Here is a 16,182-nt window from a genome sequence, read left to right as displayed (position 1 = left end):
CGTTGTAATTACGTAAGTTAACAATTATGAAAATAAATTCACTTTGCATGTACTGTAGTAACTTTTATTTCAAATTATTTCTTCATTGTGTTCTTCCTACGGTGAGCATATTCCAGTAGTCTGTTCTTAGTTTGCCAAAAATCAACCCTTTGTAAAACAAAAACCTGTGAAAAAGGAAAAAAAATCTGGAACGATCATGTTTCGTTTTAGGGAGGTTTTACTGTTCAATAATTTGCTGCCGTTGTAAATTAGAAGCCGTTCCACCAAAGTTGAACTATGGCCACAGTCTACTATATACAGTCACGAAGCTTGAGTTTTGAGGGTGCTAGAAACAATAGACTGTGACGGTACTATTTTGCATTGCCTGTAATGAGGCGATATTAGCGATCCCAGTGGTGAGCAACTACCTAATGTTTGCATATTTACTATGTATTGAGCTTCGCGACTGTATATATTAGACTGTGCTATGGCCTAGTCATCTCGCGCAAGTTACATGGGCGGCAGCATGTGGAAATCTTATGGAGTAGACGCATTATTGTCCACAGTGCATCCATGCTTCAGCCATCGTGAAACTGTTCTACGAATAATAGTATTCACTTCTATTATGAATGCTAAATCGTTACTACTGCTCAATAACTTAAGAATGCATCATAAAGTTCACAAAAACATAAAGATGAAAATATTTATGGGATATATTATAACAAGAAACAAACAATAACAAATATTAATTTTGCACTGGTTGACCATGTTCAATTTATACATTTAATTATACTGACACAGCTTACTGCGTCGAGATTTTCTTACACAAAGTGTAGTCAGATCCATCATTGTGTAGTAGGCTTAATGGTGGTCCTGTCTGACTACGAAGCTAGCAGCCTTAAGTTGTGACCAATTGCCTGGTTTGAGGTTTTCTGCAGTTTTTCCTCAAACAATTCGAAGCGAATGCTAGGCAATTTTCGGAGTTTGTCGCTTGGTTTCGTGTCGTCATCATTAATTTCAGCTTCTTTATTTTATAATCATTCAATGGTTTCAGGTCAGCAAAGTCTGTAACACAGGGTTGCCAGATTCTCTCATCAGGAATCCAGGACAGATCATGATACTGCATTCCTACCATAACGTGGTTACACAGTTGAATTAATTTAATTTGCAATATAACTGATTTTATTCATGTTATGTATTTCAACTGATTACACAGTCCTAAACTTTTAATTTTGTTACACTTTCGCTAGATCATGAAATTTCCTTCGAGTTATTGACGAAGTTCCTGGGAAATCCAGGACATCTGACAATCCTGTAATGTAACAGGATGTAGTACTGTTGATTTGCATATAGATGACATTGTTCTGATAAGGTTACAGAACTCTCAGTGGGACGGAGGGGCATTAAACACACATTTCGTAGAAACTGACGTGAATGTTCTATAAGCATAATTTGTTAGGTGGCACCAAATAATAAATTACGCTACCGGTACTCACAGGAATGCGGTCTTAAAAACTTCAACAATCATTCCTACAATGGGGGGGGGGGGGGGGTAAACACAATAACCCTTTGGCTAAGCTGTAAGCCTTTGGGCTCTCTTTTGTGAAGGAGGAGGGAAATTGCGGTCAGATGCATGTCACTGACAGAAGGTTGTTAGCTTATAAAGAGAAAGGTATAAAACATTGTAAAGTGATTCTCAGGTGTTCATGTCATCAGGAAGAAAGTGGGAGGGAGGTGGAATGAACAAAGCAGAAGATAGGGGAATAGACACCTGCATAGTTCAATAATGACGTCACCCAAACGCCAAAGCAGAAGTGTGAGGACGTAGAAATGTGGAGGAATAAGGAGTGTATCAAATGAAAACAGCTGTGAATACCTTGGCGTTGAAAGATAGAAGAATGTTAAATCAACGAAAGAAGAAGTGCAGGGAGAAGAGGGAGTAGATAGAGTGTGTTAATTGAGTTAGTAGTGTGAAACGAGGGAGGGGGGCAGTAGGGAAGAAAAAACAATTTTATATATATATATATATATATATATATATATATATATATATATATAACCTGAGAAAATGGTGTATCAGTGGGGAGAAAAAATAGCAAGGTTACTTATATAATAAAAAAATGGAATTGAATGGATGCTCTTTCTCATGGTTATGGACTTGTTTTTGTTTAATCCGTTGCTTACGTGATTTTACAAGCTGGCGCATAGGAGGATCAAGAGTGGGACTCGGAGTGTCATTACAATTTCTGCCGCTAGGTTTGCCTCGCAGTTCTATTAAATGATGAAGAGCGCCATTACTAAGCATTGTGTATCTTGAAAATTCCTTGATTACAATGATTGTAATTTTGTACCGGGTATTAAGGCTGGTTCACAACAAACCGGGAATGGAAATGACAACGAGAACGGAAATATTGTTAAAATAAGCATTCACAATTAACTGTTGTGAATGCTTGCATTTAAATACATTTATTTTAACAATATTTCCATTCTCGTTCTTGTTGTCATTTCCGTTCCAAGTTTATTGTGAACTAGTCTTTACTGATCGAGTACGAAGATTATAAAAATGCCAGGCCTATTACATTCTTATTTGAGATTTATTGATGACATGTTAAAAAAACAGTATGCAGATTTTCAGTGTGATTTAATGGAATTTATAATTTTGTTTCCCGAAAGTCTGAATTTGTTCAATTAAAACGTTTTCTTTCAAACTACATTCTTCATCTGGTCCATTTACTTTGGAATGTTGATAAGTTTTCATTTCCGTGTTTTTCCTTCAGATTTCGTTCCCTCTAATTCGTTTTAATTGCTGAAAGTGAACTATTGGTGTCTTCCACTTTCAGACAGTATCATCATCATCATCATCATCAAACTAGTAAGCTTACAATTCTTAGTTTGTCTTGACTTAAGACAATCAGTAGCGTTCTTCAATACTTTCGAGGAAAAGAGTATGATTAGAAACCATTTGTAATGACGAAATATTCTACGACAGTGGTTAATTATTACTGCTGAATACTGACACACAAATACGAATTACATTACTTAGGATACAACATACACAGCAAAGCGATTTTAATGTTGCTCGTGCCGAGTTTAGTGTAACGTGCTCCCCTCATCCTCCAAGCCAAATCAAATATTGTTACGACATTACGAGTAATAAATATATAAATAAATAATAATCACTACAGTTTTATTATTCGTTGTGATAAGGTACAACTATCACCGTATGATGTATCAAAGATTTTTCATTAAATTTTTGTCAGTCTGGTTGGCGCAGTTGGTATAGCTCTGGCACTGCCATCGTGATCTAATACAGGCCGTAAGGCAGACCACGTGACTCGCTTAACAGCTGATCGCGAAGGGCGGTCTTTCAACCATATCAATTAGGGGAGAGTCGGGTAGTATCGGACATCGGGTAGTATCGGACAGTGCATTTCTTTCATCTACCACCACATGGTAGTACCTGAATGACATGGTTACGTTTCTCTATGCGACATCACAGAAACGTAACCATGTCAATCAGGTACTATCATCGTGTGGTAGATGAAAGAAACTCACTGTCCGATACTATCTGACTCTCCCCTAGTTGCAGTGCATGAAAAATAACATATATTTCTCTGAAATGCAGTGTAATCGCGTCAGTAAAATTTTAAATAGTGATTGTGAGACACTTGAGACACAATTCACTTGCAACGCAAGATATAATATTATTTTTGGTGTGAAAATTACGTTGTTGCAGGCAAAGTTCGTATGTGTAATACCTGCCTTTATTTCGATTAAATATTGCGCCCTTATGTGGTTAAGTGAATTTTTGGTGTAATAATATACACGTGAAAGTGAAACATTGACTGGGATGTAAAGTAAATTATGATTAGACCTAAGTGCAGCGTTACTGATGTTACTCTTGTCTAATCCATTATGTTAGTTTACCGTATTCGTTTTATTAAATTTAAATTATTGCGCCCTTCTTATGTGTGAATAATCTACATTATAAATAATACGACGTTTGATAATATACACAATTTGAACTAAAAGCGAGATCCATATAGTATATTATGAAAAATTAGGATACCTTATAGTTTTCATTACTGTTACAGTATCTAGTATTGTAATTAATTGAAATAAAGCACGCTCGCTTCATTACGAAATTCTTGCACATTCATTTAAGCATGTTTCAACAATTTTCAGTTGCATCGCACGCATATTTTGATGTGTTGACATTATAGGTTATGTTTACTCTATCAGTACTTGCCTTATTTCTATATTCGCAATTATGCATCATAATTAAGCATAACGCTACGTATAACTTGTAAATGCAATTTGTCTACACTTCAATTGTATTTATTCGTTTCATACGGTAGGGCTACTCCAGTCTGATTAGTTTAATATGTTACCAGGGCTAAACTAGCGCTGAGGTAGTTCCCTTCGTATTCATACACCTTGCATATACTAATTAGTTCGGTTAGTTCAGGCTTTTATTATGCCTTAGAGGATGAAATGCATCTCCACAAAAAAATAAATTCAACTGTTTTCAGTTCAGAAGTTACCGGAATTATACCTCAGCGCTCGTTTAACCCTAGTTAAATAATATAACCGTATGTACATTTCATAGGAGGGACTGTGGTGAATTTTCTACCTATAAGTAAGGAAGATAACCGTGTTCTGAAGTTTGTCCTAAATATATTCTTCTTTATTAAATCTCAAAATAGCTTTCGTTCTCAACTTAAAATGTTGGCGCAAATAGGTTATGTTAACATGGTGAATTCTCTTCACATAAAAATAACACAGTTTTATAATTATTCCTGCCACATTAAGCAACAAATAAATGGAACTAGCCGGAACTTATGCACACATTGCATTGAATAACAATTTAATTGTATTATTTATTTGTTCCCTACTATACCGGGTCGTATTGAATTCTATTTATCTAACCTACCAGATGAAGTAACACAACCGTACGTACATACACTTATTTCATAGGAGGGACTGTGGTAAATTTTCTACCTACAAGTAAGGAAGATAGATGTGCTAAATTAAAATCACAATATAAATAATTCTTCTTTATTAAATCTCAAAATAGCTTCCATTCCAAACTTAAAATGTTGATGCAAACAGGTTATGTTAACATGTAAAACTCCGTTCACATTAAAATAAGACAGTTTTGTAATTATTTCTGCAACATATTATGCAGTAAGAAGTGAACGTATTTTATACACTCATTACACTAAATAAAATTGAGCACCGATACGCATTAAAGTAATATATTTCACTCAGCTCCGTATACTCAGAAAAGCCCGCCCCATCGAGTGGCGTCACACATCCTGCATAACGGCCTGGTCTAGATCACGATGGCAGTGGCTCTGGCCTTCTAGGAATATCTATAGGGAAGACCAGGTAACTTGATACCCTAAGGGTGAAACCTAACCATTTTTCCCCCATTACTACAAATGCTAGTGGATTATGGTGATTTTCTAGTTTGAAGGTTGAATTTTCTATTGCCAACTTCGTTTCGAATTTCGATACTGACAAATACTATAAATGGTAGTGATTTTGTAACCGGTATGTTGGCAGCTGAGGCAAATATCGACAATATTTGCCGGTACTGGAGTTCCATGAAATTAAAATTGTACTAGATTTCTCAGCCGGTTACTGGAAGATAGTGAAATTCGAACTTATTAATAATTAATTAATATTAGTATTAATATTAATACATAATAGTTATGTTATGTGTTGCGTTGTGGTTATAATTCAAGAATAGTCAGATAAGTACGAATGAATATAATATACTTGGGCGTGATAATGCACGTGGGTAATGGATAGAAATATTATTTCAAATTTTAATGAATTTCTTTCGTGTTTAGATTTTTATTACTATGTCAAAAAAATGAAATAGTGTTGCAGTGACTCCTCCAAGGAAGAAAATGTGTGGCATTCAGAGTACGCTTCAGAAATCTGTAGTTCACGTGTATAATGAGTTGAAGAAAGAAGATAATGAAGAAGGAATTATGCTAACGGAGACAGCAATTACAACCAGAATAGGACAATTATTAGGAGTAAGTATTCTTAAGCATACATTTCAAAGTGGTATTCAGTTTTAGGAGTTTGCACTAATAATTTCATGATTGTGGTCAAACAAAACAAATTTTTAGGTTAGGCCTAATGTTTAATCAAGTCAGTGATTTTCATATTGCCAAACTAAATACATTTAAGATACTGTAATACTGCAATAGGTGATAGCTTAAATACATTTACAAATTAGACGAACAAGTAATCAAACAGCACGAAAGTAAATTTCCAGTTTTCTCTTTTGGTATTAAATTAACCGTTCAGATCACAATTTACATGCCACATCGGCCGAAGAAAATACAAGTCATATTGTAATTATTAACTTGATATTGCAGCAAATATTACATGAATGTTGGCCTGTTATGGTGCTTAAAAATAATTCAGTTTTATATAATAACTATATAACATACTCTATAAAGCATAGGAACGTTGACTCTGGCTGAATAATTTATTCATGACTGGTCTAAGTAATATTAAATATGGTGTTTCTTCAGAAAAGCTACCCCACCCAAAGTACTTGTTAAGATATAACACTCGAGAGGACGAGGACGCACTACTGGGAAACTAACCATTTCTCTTCGTCCTGGACCTCTCGCATGTTATATTGGTAATTAGTAACAAGTTTGAGGGAGGGACTACAACAATGCATTAGAATATACAGGTAAGTGTCAAAGGATTTTTGTGCTGAAAGTATTTGTGGCTGTGCACTAAAACCACGTGTTCATCACTATGTAAATATCACAGAAATCAATTAAACAAAATAAAATTATGCCTTCTTTGGTGTAGCTTTTCTGGAGAATTACCTAAATATTAGCCTACTTAAACCTATCGTAGACCCAACCTAACATGTTGATCATTTTCTATTCATATAGCTGTAAATGTTGGTATTATGCCTGCATTTTATGATATAACAATTTTTAGAATTATTATGTTATTATTTGTTATTACAGCTTGGCTTAACTACAGCCACGAAAGTGATAAATTCACACAAGGGGACCCCACTCGTGACACCAGGAAAACATAGAATACGTAAACATCCAGTGACTGATGCTGATGATTTTACGAAAGATGCAATTGCGAGATTTATTTATGACAAGTTACATAAAGGTAGGGAAGTTACAGGAATTATTGTGTTGATTTATGCAATGTAATTCTGATATTAGTCATAGGCCTATGTATAAAAATATGGCATAATTTTCATTTACTGTTACAGGGGAAGTACTAACAGCAGCAAAAGTTCTGGAACATATGAATGATGATTATGAAACATATTTATTTAGAGTATCCTTATCATCGGTGAAAAAAATTTTGAAAGAGATGAAATTTCTATGGAGCAAAGGGGATCCTTATACACATGTATGAGAAAGTGATGTTATTCGTTTTTAAGAGAATATATAAGAAATGTGGAGCGTGAGAACCCTAAACCCGTAGTATTCTTGGATGAGACTTGGATTTTTATGAATGGTAAATTTCAATGTATTGTGAGACATTGAGTGATTGAATTTTTTACTAACAAATAGATTAACACTTATGTGGAATATGAAATTGCAATTAATATAGGCTACTAGTAATGAATTCAGGTGGGAACAACATGTTTTGCAATTAATAGTTTCATATTATAACTAGAGGTTAGTTATAAAATTCTTGAACGGTTTTCCTGTCTTTAAAATTTTTGTGTCTCTTAGAGTGTCAATGTGAATTGCTTTTCTCTCTCTGTTTTTTTAAGTATGATCACCCACTTATTCATGAAATAAACCAGGTGAAGTTTCCGGTGACATGAATGGTGTTATTCATAGACCAACAAATGAGGGTGGAAGATTAGATGCCGGAACGAAAGGTGGATTTATACTCGGTAAGTTATATTGATTTATATTTTACATAAATTTGGCAAGAGTAATTTTTTAAATCAGGGTACAAAAATATAAAAATTGGTGACTAAATAAAAACGTGGGAAAGCCTTTCACCAAAGAGGATCTCATGTCATGTCATGTTATGTTATGTTTTATTTTCTTTATTTAAATGCTGTGAATTCATGTGACGTAATTATATGCCCAGGTATAATTTTTATTGCAGGTGCTGATTTAATTTTTTCATGCAATTGAAAGAAAAGTCAGGACTACCATAGTGCTATGAATAGCCCTGTAGTTGAGAAGTGGGTGCAAACACAGTTGTTGACCTGAGAACATTAGGGCAATGCGTTATTGTCATGGATAGTGCTGCATATCATAGCAGACTTGTGAAAAATCAGCCAACAACAAAATGGAGGAAAGAACAGCTACTGGTGATTGCAACTGAATATAATAGATTTGTTGTACTAAATGATAAGAGTTGTACTAAATGATAAGAGTTGATGGTGTGAAATCACCTTTTGATATTACATTGCAATATTAATTTCCATACTTTACAGTCATTATTATTATTATTATTATTATTATTATTATTATTATTATTATTATTATCTTTACTACTACTACTACTACTACTACTTATAGATGCTACTTTTTTCTTTCAGGTGAAATTGAATCTACATAAGAATCCTAAAACAACAGAGCCTTGCCAATTACTGTTCTGAAGCGGCCTTGTCTTATGTGTTGTGTCTATATACAATTAATTCTTTCAGTTTTTTTTCCCCTTTAATGTAATGAAGTTGTTGGTTGATTGATACCAAGTGTTCAGCAGTTGATGTCATTTCTTATCTTGCACTCCAATATTTAACCAGATGATTGAAAGCTGTGTAAAGTTAAACAGTCAAGACAATGATCCATATCTTCATTGAGATTTCAGAAATGGCATGGGGAGATTCTGAAATATCAGTTCTTTGTAAATATTTGAGACAATCATGGCCTGTGATAATATGAGTACTGCCACTGTAGATTTTCATAGAAGTTCAGTTATTAAATTAGGTGTATTATTTTTACTATGTATTGTACTATATTTTTGTTTCGCTTAATTGATGAATTATATATGCTGTAAATTGAATAGTAGACTGTAGGTCTATAGCTTAACTGATGAATTGTATGTGCTGTAAATTAAATAGTAGGCTGTATACCACAAGTGATGAATTGTTTATGCTTGTAATGTGAAGTAATTTGCATGATATTTATTATCAGTTTCTGTATATTTCAACTGATTGAATTGTTTATACTTTTAAATTGAATTAACTTGCTTGCTATGTATTATATTTTATAGCTTAACTGATGAATAATTGTTTAGGTTTGTCAATTTAATAATCTGAGTGCCATGTACTTCATATTTTTAGTGGAGCCACCAATGTAGCTTAGTTGGTAGACTCGTTGGCCTGCAAATTCAGAGCTGCACTTGAGGGTAGTTTGGATCCCCCATTTGGTCTGATTAGTTGGTTTCTTCTGAGGATTTTCCTCCATCGTGGAGCAGACGCCGGATGGCCTATTGCAATTTTTTCATTTGCTTTAGAATCATTCCGATTTTTGTTACCACATTGTCATGTTCTGATCTTGTTATTCTTTTAACAGTGTGGTAAGATGCAGGTATAGATAACCTTACAGTAATTTTGCTACCTTTCAGCTACCTCATTACCTCCCACTCCATAAAGTTCATGGATCCACGGAAGTACCAGTCGTCGATGTAATTCGACCATTTTGCTTAAAATATTAAAACACTGTAAAATATTGAGATTTCATGCTGTTACGTCCATTACTGCAGCAAGAACATCTGATTTTGAATCTGATAGTATGACAACCTTCTCAGATTTATGAAGTCGATACTGGAGATTTTGTAAGCTTAAAAGTGTATCTAAATTTTCACTATCAAAATTAGTCAGTGTTTGAAGTTAGTTAGTTAGTTAGTTAGTGGCGTTTAAAAAGGGCGCGTCAGCTACTATGGCTATTTGCGCCCTTATCTAAAATCTTTCACTAAACACAAACACAATACAATAACCAGAATGTTTAAAAAGCTAAAAAGCGTTGTCACGGTTAAAATGGGGCAAACAAGTGTTTGAATATAATTCCCTGTAAAAGGGAATATACTGGTATTGTACTACAACACCACTACATCTATGGCTTGGTAAACAGGATCCATCTATAAAAAATACTGTATGTAGTCACTCACTGACCAGATCATTTATCGTTTCTAATGATTTTTAAAATGTCTGGAGAAGTATCACATTTCTTAACATCATCTGTTAAAGTTAACTTATATACTATTCATTTTGAAATAACTTGGGATTGTGTTTTATTAGTAAAGTTTTCCTTAATTGAGCAAGTTTGAGTTCTCCAAGTAGAGTCAAAAAGTCTGTTGGGATTTTGGCTCAGTTTATTAATATTTGTGGACTGTGATTTTTTGTTCTAGACAACCATATTATCTGCAAATGATGAGATTATCATAAGATCTATTTCTTTAGTTAGACCATCGACATTAATATTGAAAAATGTATTCCTGAAAACAACAATGTGGGAAGCCCAGATGAATCTGTCTCTATTTACATATTTGTGACAATGAATCAAATAATCAAGTCACTGACCCAGTGTAACACTTTATCATGGACACCCTAAGTTTGCAATTTCTTAAGTGATTTATATCTACAGAGCCATATGATCCTTGAAAATAAATTAAAATTGTTAAGTTGTTTTGTTTTCTGTTTAAAATATCTTTAATATCTTGACTAAAATTTAAAATCTGTCCATTTGTTGAATGCAATTCTCTAAAGTCAACCCAATAAAATGAAAGTTAGTTACTAGATTCCAGGAACCAATTCAATCTATGAAATCATCTCTTCCATAATTTTGGCTATCATACTAGTAAGTGGTATCTGTCGATAACTCGAAAAGATATTAGTTGAATAATTGCTTTTCAAAATTGATGTTATGATAGATTTTCTCCAGACAGATATTGTATTTTAGATGAGATTACAAGATAAAAGTAGTGAGTTTGCTTGTTTGCCAACATGTTTAAGAAAATCAGCATGTGTATTGTCTGGACTTGGAGATGTTTTGGGTCTTATGTTATTAAATTAATAGTAATATTCAGTTCTTGATTAAATATTGTTATATAAAGTAGATAGTAGATTTAATATTTCTTTCAGTTTTTCCTTAATAGTCTGACGTACACAGATAAAACTAACAACCACACCACCAACTAATCTAATAGAAATTAAAATATAATTAAATGTAGTAAAAGTAATTAAAATTATAAATACACGTAATAAACCATAACCCCCTAATTTCAACAATATACTATTTTATTCCCTTTTACAGCTTGTAGATAATTATTAATTATAGTTATTACTTATTAGCATAATATTTATTGAACTTATTGGCTATTTCACTTCGTTTGAAAGATGTTATTGTGTACAAAAAGCATTTTTTGATGATCGTTTCATGCTGTATGTTGTGTATAAATCTATGATTTCTGGCCATCTGTTCTGTGTAATCCATCTTTTGTATAGAATTAATAAAATATTCTTTTGGTAGTAATTATTTTATTAATTGAGTATTTAATTTTCACCAGCTCACATTTCTTGAATCATTTGCTTTTTCTTATTTAAATTTAGGACACAAGAGCCAAAAAGAGACTTCACAATTATGTATCATACATTTTTTCAATGACAGACGTGGAGTTGCAGAAATAATAAGTGTAAGTGTAGCATTATTAAGCAATTTACAAACAAATGAAATCTTTAAAAAGGTATCTAGAAGTGAAATTACTTATGGTTTTTAAGGACCAAAATTATTTTTGTAAGTTGATTTATTATTATTTCAGTTTTAGCCTAGTTGTATTATCCATTTCCTTACTAATTTCAAAAGATAATCAGAAGTTCATTCGAATTCCAACCAAAAGTCAATTGGTTATTAATTTATCTACCTTTAGGAAGTACAGTATATGTACGCTGGAATCTTTGAAGTGAAGTGACAATAATTTAATTGGTCTTGGAACAGATTTGATTCTTGAATATTATATACTATACTTTGTTGTATATTTACGTCTAGTAACCTATTAATGCTAATACTAATAATAATGTAAAGGAATAAAAGAATAGAACATAGCAATACATTTCTCATTATTATTGAAACTATTTAGAATAACCTTCCAACATTAAGGTAAAGTACGGTGAGTAAAGAAGTCATTCAGTACATAGGATCGTGATTTTACTACATGTGGTGATATCTGGTAACAGTTGGCAACACTGACAAGGCGGAAATATTTGCTGTTTGGGAACTGAACTTACGTGATCCTCACTATACGTAGAACCGAACAGCGCTCCGAGGGGCGGAATTGGCGTTACGCGATTATCACTCGTCTTTTCATTTAGATGCAAAATGAAGTTATAGAGTAGCACATGCAAAGAGATTGTGATGTTTAACAACGTGAGTCAAGATACACTGGTTTGACGATAATTTCCGGGTGAAGCCTCCATAAATACAGGTTGCCAACTTTAGCGACAAGTCGCTAGATTGATCGGTTTTGAGTGGATGTCTAACGACAAAAATTACGAAATAGCAACCAATAACTTTTCTGGAATTTTATTAATCATTTGGCGACAAATTTAGCAATTGTTACGTTTTCTTATTTTAACTGTATTTAATAAGACGTATTTGTAAACATTTTTAATTCGACAATATTTTGACATTTTTTGTATTAGCCTATATTATAATAGAGAAATATTTTCCTTTGTACAATTTCAAAACTTTATAAGAACAACTCTGCGCAAGGTATCATGACATCTTGGGTAATCCCCTGTATTAGCTTTCCTTTGGCGAATTCTTGGCGCTGTTAAATGATGCAGTATATATTATTTTTGGTTTGAGGTGTACAAGTACAAATATTGTGCCGGGGTAACTCTAATAATTTTCTATGTTCGCACTTTACTCTTTTCTATTCGATAGCTGAGGTAGAACGCCTGTTCAGTCAGTCTATAACCCGTGATCAGGAGTCTAACCGCGAATATTGGAGGTTTAACTTTTACGCTCGATTAAGGAAATTATACGGGTGTAAGTGCTTGGTGAAACCCTAGATCATAGTATATATTATCTAGGGCAAGGATGCAGAAATGGCGAGAGGGATGGAAAGCATGAGGAAAGCGTTGGTTCCCCGTCCACAGTCCACCGGCGTTGAATGACGTATCTGTGACTCGTACGCAATCACATAAGACAGACACTGAATACACATTCCCTCCCCTACAATGTCAATGACGCGGGGTTGGAAGGAAGGGGTGAGTGACGTATTCGATTAGTGACGCAACGCCACAATTGTCGTCCAGTTCTCCAAGCCTGATCTAGGGTGAAACCAAAGACGTTGTAGTTATGGTGAAACGCTACGAGTTATTACCCGAGATTAAGTCGAACCTTAATCGAGAGTAAAGCGTTGGTGAAACCGGCCCTTAGTGAAACCAAAACTACGCAACAGAATTCATATCAAAACAGCTATACTTGTTTTTTTTTTTTTTTTTTTTTTAAGATGGGACATGACAGGAGCGTTACGATCGGAAAAACAACTGAATGTCACATAGCGTGGTATACTAAAAGCCAGGTTATGAACCGACTAAACCGGAAGCAACGTTCTGGTGGTCTCTTTCTGAGCTCTGTTGCCACGTGTTCAGCGTTTGTCACCGATATGTTTAAAATAACTACTGTATATAGTTCTCGATAACACTATCCACAATACTGGTAATTAAAATTACTGTTTTTAAGAAAGCACGAGCTAATGACGCTGGTACGAAATGCGACTCGTAATACACGTGGTACTGCAAATGAACTGGCTACACTGTCTCTGTGATTCCGTTGCCAGATTTTCGTTAGCAGACGACATTTTCACTCGAGGTCCAATGAAAATCTCCGTTCTCGTTCTCCCCTCCATCCCCCACACTCAACGTGTCATCACTGCACATGCTACCCCTCTAACCCGCACTTTCCTCTCGCCCATCCAACTACTTCCTGTTTCGTCGGTTCATAACCTGGCTTTTAGTATAGGCCTGTTGCTATGATAACAAGGGTTAAGTTGCCAAACTTATCGTTCTCACGTGGCGAATGCTTGATAGCTGTCTTGGCGACATTTATTGTGCACACAATGTTAGCATTGGTACGTTTCATGTTTGATTCTGTGTCGACTTTTGTATTGTTTTCTTACCTTTGCGTCAATTGTCAATGAATGTTTTAACGTCAATTGCTAGCTTCCATCAGCTAGCAGCATGGTAGTCCATATTGGCAACATGACACTGTAGTTCACTGCCATCGTGATCTAGACCAAACCGTAATGCAGGTTGTGTGACGTCACTCGATGAGTCGGGCTTTTCTATTTGAGTATACGGAGCTGAGTGAAATATATTACTTTAATGCGTGTCGGCGCTCAATTTTATTTAGTGTAATGTGTGTATAAGACCCCTTCACACTTCTTATTGCATAATATGTTGCAGAAATAATTACAAAACTGTGTTATTTTAATGTGAACGGAGTTTTATATGGTAACATAACCTGGTTGCATCAACATTTTAAGTTTGGAATGGAAGCTATTTTGAGATTTAATAAAGAAGAATTGTTTATATTGTGATTTTAATTTAGCACATCTACCTTCCTTACTTGTAGGTACAAAATTTACCACAGTCCCTCCTATGAAATTAGTGTATGTACAGTTGTGTGTTAATCTGGTATGTTAGATAAATACAGTTCATTACAACCCAGTATAGTAGGGAACAAATAAATAATACAATTAAATTTTTATTCAATGTAATATGTGCATAAGTTCCATTTATGTGTTGCATAATGTGGCAGGAATAATAAATAAAACTGTGTTATTTTTATGTGAAGAGAATTTACCATGTTAACATAACCTATCTGCGTCAACATTTTAGGCTTAAGTTGAGAACGAAAACGGTTTTGAGATTTAATAAAGAAGAATATATTTTTAGGATAAACTTCAGAACACGATTACCGTCCTTACTTATAGGTAGAAAATTCACCACAGTCCCTCCTATGAAATGTACATACGTTATATTACTTAGTAGCGCTGAGGTATAGTTCCGGTAATTTCTGAACTGAAAACAGTTGAATTTATTTTTTGTGGAGATGCATTTCATCCTCTAAGGCATAATAAAAGCCTGAACTAACCGAACTAATTTGTATATGCAAGATGTATGAATACGAAGGGAACTACCTCAGCGCTAGTTTAGCCCTAGTAACATATTAAACTAATCAGACTTCAGACTGGAGTACCGTCTGAAACGAATAAATACAATTGAAGTGTAGACAAATTGCATTTATGAGTTATACGTAGCGTTATGCTTAATTATAATGCATAATTGCGAATATGGAAATAAGGCAAGTACTGATAGAATAAACATAACCTATAACTTCAACACATTAAAATATGCGTGCGATGCAACTGAAAATTGTTGAAACGTGCATAAATGAATGTGCAAGAGTTTCGTAATGAAGCATGAGTGCTTTATTTCAACTAATTACAATTCTAGATACTGTAACAGTAATGAAAACTAAAGGGTATAATTTTTCGTAATATACTATATGTATCTCGTTTTTAGTTCAAATTGTGTATATTATCAAACGTCGTATTATTTACTCGTATAATGTAGGTTATTCACAAATAAAAAGGGCGCAATAATTTAAATTTAATAAGACAAATACGGTAAACTAACAATAATGGATTAGACAAGAGTAACATCGGTAACGCTGCACTTAGACCTAATCACAACTTACTTTACATGCCAGTCAATGTTTCACTTTCACGTGTATATTATTACACATATTTAGCCTACAGTTTATAAGACCAAAATTTCACTTAACCACATAAGGGCGCGATATTTAATCGAAATAAAGGCAGGTATTACACATACGAACTTTGCCTGCAACAACGTAATTTTCACACCAAAAATAATATTATACCTTAAATTGCAAGTAAATTGTGTCTCAAGTGTCTCACAATCACTGTTTAAAATTTTACTGACGCAATTACACTGCATTTCAGAGAAATATATGTTATTCTTCATGCACTGCAACTAATTCATATGGTTGAAAGACCGCCTTTCGCGATCAGCTGTTAAGCGAGTCACGTGGTCTGCCTTACGGCCTGTATTAGATCACGATGGCAGTGCTGTAGTTCCAAGCTCGGCCGCTTAACTGTTATGTCCCATCTTTAAGAAAAAAAAAAACATAC

The 16,182-nt window shown here is 34.0% G+C and overlaps 1 protein-coding gene and 1 long non-coding RNA gene across 2 annotated transcripts in view; both read left to right on the top strand.

Annotated features, from left to right (window-relative positions):
- LOC138707751 (uncharacterized) overlaps positions 1-16,182 on the top strand; it is a 93,597-nt gene that overhangs the window by 3,447 nt on the left and 73,968 nt on the right. The window lies entirely within an intron of this gene.
- On the top strand, positions 5,560-11,511 carry LOC138707750 (uncharacterized). The gene is made up of 7 exons (XR_011334350.1): positions 5,560-5,742; positions 5,878-6,029; positions 6,993-7,149; positions 7,256-7,506; positions 7,769-7,894; positions 8,116-8,323; positions 8,555-11,511. It is a non-coding gene; the product is annotated as an uncharacterized lncRNA (long non-coding RNA).

The sequence above is a fragment of the Periplaneta americana genome, chromosome 10 (genome assembly GCF_040183065.1).
Source record: "Periplaneta americana isolate PAMFEO1 chromosome 10, P.americana_PAMFEO1_priV1, whole genome shotgun sequence".
Lineage (NCBI taxonomy): Eukaryota > Metazoa > Arthropoda > Insecta > Blattodea > Blattidae > Periplaneta > Periplaneta americana.
Note: the sequence above shows the minus strand (reverse complement) of the source record. Positions and strands in the feature narration are given on the sequence as shown.